Raw genomic sequence first — 8,843 nt, forward strand, 5'->3', positions numbered from 1 at the left:
CAATAGCTGCCGCTCGCCTCCGAGGCTCCGGCGCTTCCCGGAGACGAGGGGCCCGGTCCCCAGCACGCCCTGGAGCCCCGCAACGAGAGGAGCCGCCGGCGCCGCAAAGGGCAGCGCAGAGGGCGCAGGTTGAGGAGGAGGACATGAGGCTCTCTCTGAGCCGCGCTGTGGCAGCTCTGCCCTCTCGGCCTTCGCCTTGAGCCCTTCGCTTCTTTTCCATGAGCCCTGATCCCGGTCCTTGGCCAAGTGCCCCCGCAGCCCTTTCCAGGGCTGCAGGAAAAGCTGCCTCAGTCACAAAATCACAGAATCCCTGGCTTGGAAGACAGATACTTTCAAGATCATCGAGTCCAACCCATGGCCTAACACGTGAACTAAAGCACGGCCCCGAGTGCCACATCCAGTCTTCTTTTAAAGGCTTGCAGGGATGGTGAGTCCACCATCTCCCCAGAGGGGTCTGTCCCAGGAAGAACCAAGATAACACTGGGACCTTCTACCCCCCGGCACTTGGAGCTCTGGAAGTTTGTCTTTCTGCTTAGGCAAAGGCCATGGAAATGGACTGGGAAAAGTAGTCACATATAGAGTAGCCTACAGAGCTCTAAATTGATGTGCAAGAAATACAGAAAAGATAGAAAAGAAAAAAAGGCAAAACGCAAATGGCATCAGCAAAGTCTTGTGCATGAACACATAGCTGCAGAGGGTCTTCTCAGCCCTATTTCTTTGTATTTCTGGGAACCAGAGGAATCCTGCTTGAGCCTCTGGGTTTGGGAGGTAAAAGTTCATTTCTTTTTTCTCCTTGGGGCAGCTCCTGTTGCTAGCATCAGCTGAGCCTCTCTCCAGCCTGTTGCCTGTTCTGATTGTTGCAGCAAAACAACTGATGGCAGACAGAAGATACTGACGCTTGCAGAGACGTGTCTTTTTCCAGTGCCAGCTGTGAGTGGGAGTCAGAAGAAAAACTCCCGAAAGCACAACTCCATTGGAAGATTGCCTTCCTTTTCATTCCGATGCTCTAGATCCACTTCTGAATTGTCAGTTGTTTGTTAAGGATGGGAAGTTCTATTTCATGATTTTTTTCATGTGGTTTGGCAGTGGATGAGGCTCTCATTCAGTCACAAACTCCAGACCAAAGTGCCTTTGGAAGATGGCCCACGTGGCAGTTTTTGCCCAGCCATGGTACTTGTGGATATAAGACAGCAAGGGCAATGGTATTTGCAGCCAAAACCCAGCAAAGCTTGGCTCAGCCAAAACATCCTAGGGAGATTGAGGCCTCCAGCTGTCCCTAGAAATCAGCAGAGTTCCAGACAAATGGTTGTGTAGCACTAAGTGCAATCGCTTTGCCTGGATCAGAGCCTTGCACAGCTGAAGAAGCAGAAAGATCAGCACGGAGCTCCCAAAGGCCCCTCACATCATTTTCATTTTGCTCATCTTGTGTAAGTTTGCAACTAAACGTGTGTTTGCAGTTGAGCTAATGAGAGAAAAAAAAAGTGAAAAGAGGCTTTCTGGCAGGGCCAGGACATTGCAGAAGAGGAATCACTGGTGTGCATTTCATTGGACCTCTCTCAAGCCTCTAAAAGTATTATAGCCCTGATTTAAAACAGGCCAGTATGAACCAACTTGGAGAGGCAGAGACTAAAATTACTTACATGTTTTTTTTTAAGTGTGAGAAAAACTACCCAAAGGGTGTTGTTGTATGACATTTTAAAATATACAACGTCAAAATTATCAACTGCAATAAATCAAGAGTTTAAAAAGGAGTGTTTTGGTATATGAATAATTAAAACCACAAAAATGTGCAGATATGAATGCATGTTTTCATAAAAATCATAAAAATCATGAAATTCTAGACAAAAAAATACATGCCCTGAACTACAATACAAAGGCAGATAGAACTGTACTTGAATTAGCTCTTTTTACATTGCTGGAGTTTTTTCCTTGTGAAGAGGAGCTAGGGTATTGTTGAAAAAAAGTGGCACAAGCAGGACGGGGCAGCGCGCCGTGCTCCGTGCAGAGGCTGCCAGGGGCTGCCCGAAGAGCGCCCTGCTGCAGCCAGAGCCCTCCCGGCCTGGGGCCTGGGCGCAAAGGGCCAGGGCAGGCACCTCCTCCTCGTCCTGACCCTCCACCGCTCCCTGCTGCTGCTGCTGCTGCTGCTGCTGAGGGAAAGAGACTCTCCTAAGGCCCCATGAACGAATCCACTTACACAGCCCTGGGGATGCCAGTGAAGGAAACCACGTGTCACGTAATGCATGTATGACCAGAGTCACCAAACACCACCTAAACATGGAATTGTTGCACCTCTCTAGGACAGGCAGAAATTGAAAGAATTAATTGGAGACTTCAGGGCAGAAGAGGCCAGAGGAGGGAAACAACTCTAAAGGGAAAACCATCATATCTGGAGGGGGAAACATCTCTGCCTGCTCAGAATCGGTCGAGGGAATATGTGTCTAATCCTAGCCAGAAAGGGATGTTTTAGGTGATCTTTGCACCTCCAGCTGCCTCGGACCAGAGCCAGGAAGATTCAATTATGCAAATGTTACATAGATAGATAGACAGATAGAGAGAGAGAGATTGACAGATTTCATTACTGAAACCTCTCTTTACTGTCCCCTCTGTGTTGCTACAGACATCAGAACTTGGTAGCCAGTGCCCTGCTCAACTACAATCCTGAGATTGCTCTCCTGTTGCTTCAAAAAAGCACACGCCTGGGGAATCTGGAGCGTGTAGGTCCTTACGGAAAGGGATCAGACCCAGAGCATTGCACTGGGAATTGCACTCTTTGTACATCTGTGCTCGGGCAAGTTCTTCTCTTGGACTCAACCACACCGGTGGTGCTAAAGTGGCTGGAATGAGAAATAAAGCCCATCTCCCTCCAGCTCCTGTAATCTCTGAGGAGCAGCTGGAATGCAAGGGCATTGACCTGCTGCTCAATTCCCAAACAACACACACTGATTCCCTGGGCTGCAAAAAGGCACGGTCACTACTAAGCTCAAAGTGATGTGTGAGGCCATGCCGGAACCACAACAGCTCCTTCTGCACCAAGGTCCCTGCACAGAATGATGTGTTCTCATGCAAAACTACTGCATTCTCCAGAAGTGATACATTGGAAACTAAAATTCTAGCAGACTCAGTCCCAGTGCTATAAAAGGGCAGAAAAAAATGATGAAAACAACTTTAGTTGGGAGAAAAAGAAAATGAAAAAGCCTCTTCCTCCAAGCAAACAAACAAAAAAAAAAACAACTAAGGAAGAAAGGGGGAGAAGTTGCTTCCAAAAGCAGCTCAAATATTTGGATGCACTGGGGAGATGCTGAAGGTCCCTCATGAGGCTCCTCATGTCCAAGCAGAAGCTTCTTCAGTGCCTCCTCACTGGCCTTGTGCTCCACCCCCTTGCCCAGCTCCCCTGTCCTTCTGTGCACACGCTGCAGCCCCTCAATGACTCTCTGCTTCCCAGGGGCCCACAGTGCACACAGCACTCCAGCTGTGGCCGCGGCGCTGCCCAGCACAGGGCCACGCTCACTGGCCTGCTCCTGCTGCCCCACTGCTGCTGACACAGGCCACCATGCCCTTGGCCTTCTTGGCCACCTGGCCACACGCTGCCTCATCTTCAGCTGCTCAAGACCGGCAGCAACCCTGGCTTGTTTTGGCCTATGCAGCTCCCCAGCCACAAAATTGCCCATTTCACTTCAGATACAGCAGGCACCATTTCAAGATGGCCTTCCTTTTCTGAGCAACACAAGACAGCAGTCAAAGACTTGCAGCTTCACCCCCACTCTGGGTTCCAAGGCACTTGCCAAAGTTGCAGACTTCAGTGCAAAATGGATCAGCAGAAACTTTCCCCATCTGCTGTTTGCAGCTTCTCAAAAGCCAAAAGTCAATTGAGTAAACAGTGAGTCTACAAGTGAAGAACAACTCAAGAAAACTGCAGAACACTTGCACAAGCCAAAGACACCTTTCCAAAAAGGGAAAAGAAACCAAGAAAGCCTTTTGACCTCCAGCACTACCACGTGTGCCCTTGGCCATGACCCCACACAAGTCCAGAGATGGAGCTTCCCTGAACCAAGCAGCCAGAAGCACAGCCGGAGCCCCCAGCTCTGCACTGCCCCAACAGGACAGGTCAAAGGCAAGTTCTGCGGTCACTGCCTAGAGGAAATCCCTAGCTCCTGGCAGGACTCCAGCACCCAGCATCCTCAGCCTGCAACAGCAAAGTACTGGCTGCTCCAAAACTTGCATCTCTGCCTTGCACTAAAGACAGCACCACACACAACTGGCACTTACAGGTCTGGAATAGGGCGGTGTGAACAACGTTGGAGGGTTGTTGTCATCCACCTCCTTTTGCTCCTCTTTGGCTTCTTCTGCAATAACAGAGAGAGTCAGGGGAAAAATGGCTCTTGCTCTTCTTATCTTGTCTCTACTTATGTGAAAAAAGAGTCAAATAGTAGATTGAAAAGGAAACACCATATACAGCAAAAAGCGCAGGAGCAAGATGGTGAATCATTATAGCACTGCTCTGCAAGTTTGCAGGCTGTGCTGCAACACCAGAAAAAACAAGGCGTTTGAAAGTGTGCAAGTGCCCACCGAAAAATGACTCATACACGAGGTTCCTCCTGCACTGGGCAAGGCCTAGGGCTGCTCTGACACTCAGGCCTTCCATGCACCAAGGCAACCTTCTGATGTCACTATGACGAGGTGGAAACCATGCCCCGACAAGACAAAGCAAACGCTCTGTATTGGTCTGTGAATTTATACCAAGCAATAACCAATCTTCCCTACAGCAAATGCAAAAGAGCCTGGGAAGTTCTCCTGCATCACAAAGCAGCACAAATTCTCCTTGTGGGCCGAAGCCTGTTGTTCACGGGATCCAAGAGGAACTCCAAGAATGACCTCAGCTGTGGCCGTGGCGCTGCCCAGCACAGGGCCACACTCACTGCCCTGCTCCTGCTGCTCCACTGCTGCTGACTCAGGCCACCATGCCCTTGGCCTTCTTGGCCACCTGGCCACACACTGTCTCATCTTCAGCTACTCAAGGCCACCACCCCTGGCTCCTTTTGGCCCACGCAGCTCTCCAGGCAAAAAGTTGCCTGTTTGACTTCAAATACAGCATCCACCTTTTCAAGATGGCCTTCTTGTTCCACAACTGCATCTTCTAAGGAGATGTCACTAAATTGACAGGAATAGAATTCTCAGTCTCTCTGACTAAATTGAACTGGGCTAATTCTACTCTCTGGCATGTTGCTCTTAGTTCAGTGTTCTCCTCTGGCTGCTGTCCGCAAGTGACATTTTCTCTGCAAAACTGAGTTTGTAGTTCTTCAGGACTCTGAGAGGGAAACTAGGAACTATCCACTTATGCCTTTGTTACCTTTGTTGAAGGCATCAAAATGGATTTTCTTTCGGTCTCCCTAGCCGGTCCTCTACTGCTACTGGCCAAGGTGACAGCTAGCTCTAGAATTCTTAAACACCAGGAACATGAAATGTCCCTTTCTCACTCAGCTCAGAATCAGCACCGCTGAATACACGCCTGAGGTGACCTGTAGTGGGCACGGGAAATGAGTCAGATGCTGTGAGAAAACTGCCTGGGCTGTTGAATCCCACAGAACAAGTAAACCCAAACAAGCTGATTTCCTGTTTGCCAACTTCCCTCCAGGAGACACGTTTCATTCACACAGCCAGCAAGAGATCAGGACAATGTTCTTGGTTGTGCCTACAATTTGGCCTGTTTTGCCAGTAAATGACTAAAAACATAACCAAGAAAATGCAGGTTCTTCTTTAACACTCAATGCTACTGTTCTACCAAAACCATAAAAATGCTTCTAAAATCCTCTCCTTCAGGTACTTTTTAAAAAAAAATCAGTTGCATGCACCAATTCTTCTAAACTTGCTGGAAACTGTTGCCCAGAAAATCTTCCCCAAAATCCCTCTGAGCTCTGGCATTTCTGTTGTGAAACAGCACAGCAGCATCTCCATGGTTCTTGAGCAGACACTCACTGCTTTGGAGTTTGCATTTCATTGCAATGGGAAGATCACTATTTTAGCACTCAGTCAAGGGTCAAGGTAGACAGTCAGATTATTTCAGGAGAAACTGTAGAAGGAAAGAATCTTCCCTGAATTCTGGGAACAACTACCTACTATTCTTCCTAATCACCATACTCATCCTAATCATTGCCAACAACCTATTTGTCCTGTTCATTTCCTGAGAAGGAGTTGGAATCATAACCTTCCTGCTAATCAGCTGATGACACGGCCGAGCAGAGGCCGACACCGCCGCCCTCCAAGCCGTACTTTACAACTGAATCAGAGACATCAGACTTATCCTTTGCATAGCACAACTAGGCTCCACCACAAACACCTGAGAAATCCAACAACTTCCTACCCCATCCCAATCTCCTACACTACCCCTACTAGGTCTCATCCTAGCTGCAACCAGAAAATCCGCTCAATTCGGCCTCCAGCCATGACTCCCAGCTGCAATAGAAGGGCCAACGCCCGTATCCGCCCTACTCCACTCCAGCACAATAGTAGTTGCTGGAATTTTCCTACTTATCCGAACCCACCTTCTATTCAATAATAACCAAACCACCCAAACCCTGTGCCTCTGCCTAGGAGCTTTATCCTCACTATTTGGAGCCATGTGCGCCCTCACCCAAAACAACATTAAAAAAATCATTGCCTTCTCCACTTCAAGCCAACTAGGACTAATAATAGTCACAATTGAACTAAACCTACCCGAACTAGCCTTCCTCCTCATCTCAACTCACACATTCTTCAAAGCCATGCTCTTCCTATGCTCAGGCTCCATCATTCACAGCTTAAATGGAGAACAGGACATCTGAAAAATAGGAGGACTCCAAAAAATACTCTCCACAACCACTGCATGCCTTACCATCGGCAACCTCGCCCTAATAGGAACATCGTTCCTAGCAGGATTCTACTCAAAAGACCAAATAATTGAAAGCCTAAACACATCCTACTCAAACACTTGAGCCCTACTCCTAACCCTTCTAGCCACATCATTCACCACGGTACACACAATCCGCATAACCGTACTAGTACAGACCGGCTTTGTTTGAATTCCGCCCTTGACTCCAGTAAGTGAAAACAACCCCGCAGTAACTTCCCCTGTCACTCGCCTTGTGCTGGGAAGCATCCTGGCAGGATTCCTCATCACCTCATTCATCATCCCCACAAAAACCCCTCCAATAACCATGCCACCCTCTATTAAAATAACCTCCCTAATTGTAACAGCCCTAGGCATTGCTTTAATTCTAGAAATTTCAAAAATAGACCAAACACTCATCCTCACAAAACAAGCTCCCTTCTAAAACTTCTCAACATCCCTAGGATACTTTAACCCCCTAACCCACTGCCTAAGTATAACCAACTTCCTCAAAGGAGGAGAAAACATCGCATCCCACCTAACTGACCTCTCCTGATACAAAATACTAGGTCCAGAGGGGCTAGCCAGCCTGCAACTAATAGCAACCAAAACTGCCACCACCCTCCACTCAGGCCTAATCAAAGCTTACTTAGGATCATTTGCCTTATCCATTCTCATCATCCTCATATCCACATACAGAAATAACCAATGACCCTCAACCTTTGTAAAAACCACCAAATCCTCAAAATCATCAACAACGCCCTAATCGACCTCCCAGTGCCATCAAATGTGGAGAGATTTATTAATAATTGGTTAGCTGAGAAAGGCCACGCTGAAATAATGCCGCTGGTTAAGCTGAAAGAGAAAAGCCAGCAGTCAGCAAGCTAAAAGGAAAGGTCAGCAGTGACCTTGCTGCAACATGAGGAAAGGGAGTAGAGATATTCCTGAATATATCCTGAGAATATGTAGAAAGTATCAAAAGTAGAACCATAGGAATGTAGAAGTAGGCGTAGATGCTGATATGTAAGCTGACCAATCCTGAGCTCAACTTTTGCAATATGTATGAAGCTCATTATTAACTGTATTTAACCCGCCGTACTAATCAATAAAATTGGGCCTATGATGATCAACGGATGTCTGGGTCTCCTTCCGTCGACACATACCTAAACAAAGAAACCTGAAACATTGGAGTCATCCTCCTCCTAACCCTCATAGCAACTGCTTTTGTAGGATATGTCCTACCGTGAGGCCAAATATCATTCTTAGGAGCTGCAGTAATCACAAACCTATTCTCTGCCATCCCTTACATCGGGCAAACACTAGTCAAGTGAGCCTGAGGCGGGTTCTCTGTTGACAACCCCGCACTGACCCGATTCTTTCTCTCCACTTCCTCCTTGCCTTCATCATCGTAGCCCTTACTCTTGTCCATCTCACCTTCCTCCACAAAACAGGCTCAAACAACCTGCTAGGCATTCCCTCAGACTGTGACAAGATCCCCTTCCACCCATACTACACCATCAAAGACATCCTAGGATTCGTCCTAATGCTCTCCCTACTTGTCTCACTAGCCCTATTCTCCCTCAGCCTCCTAGGTGACCCAGAAAACTTCACCCCAGCCAACCCACTAGTCACCCCTCCTCACATCAAACCCGAGTGATCTTTCCTATTTGCTTACGCCATCCTCCGATCCATCCCAAACAAACTAGGAGGCATAGTAGCTCTAGCTGCCTCAATCCTCATCCTGTTCCTCACCCCACTACTACATACATCAAAACTATGATCAATACCCTTCCGTCCCCTATCACAAACCCTATTCTGAACCCTAGTCGCCAATGTCCTCATCCTAACCTGAGTAGGCAGCCAGCCAGTAGAACACCCCTTCATCATCAACGGCCAACTAGCCTCATTCACATACTTCACAATCATTCTAGTTCTGTTCCCCCTTGCGGCCGCCCTAGAAAACAAGCTACTTAAACTTTAA

General features: G+C 47.8%; 1 pseudogene; it reads left to right on the forward strand.

Moving 5' to 3' along the window:
- The first annotated feature begins 7,995 nt into the window (after positions 1-7,995).
- On the forward strand, positions 7,996-8,843 carry LOC131569162 (cytochrome b-like; annotated as a pseudogene).

Source organism: Ammospiza caudacuta, chromosome 29, assembly GCF_027887145.1.
Source record: "Ammospiza caudacuta isolate bAmmCau1 chromosome 29, bAmmCau1.pri, whole genome shotgun sequence".
In the NCBI taxonomy this organism is placed as follows: domain Eukaryota; kingdom Metazoa; phylum Chordata; class Aves; order Passeriformes; family Passerellidae; genus Ammospiza; species Ammospiza caudacuta.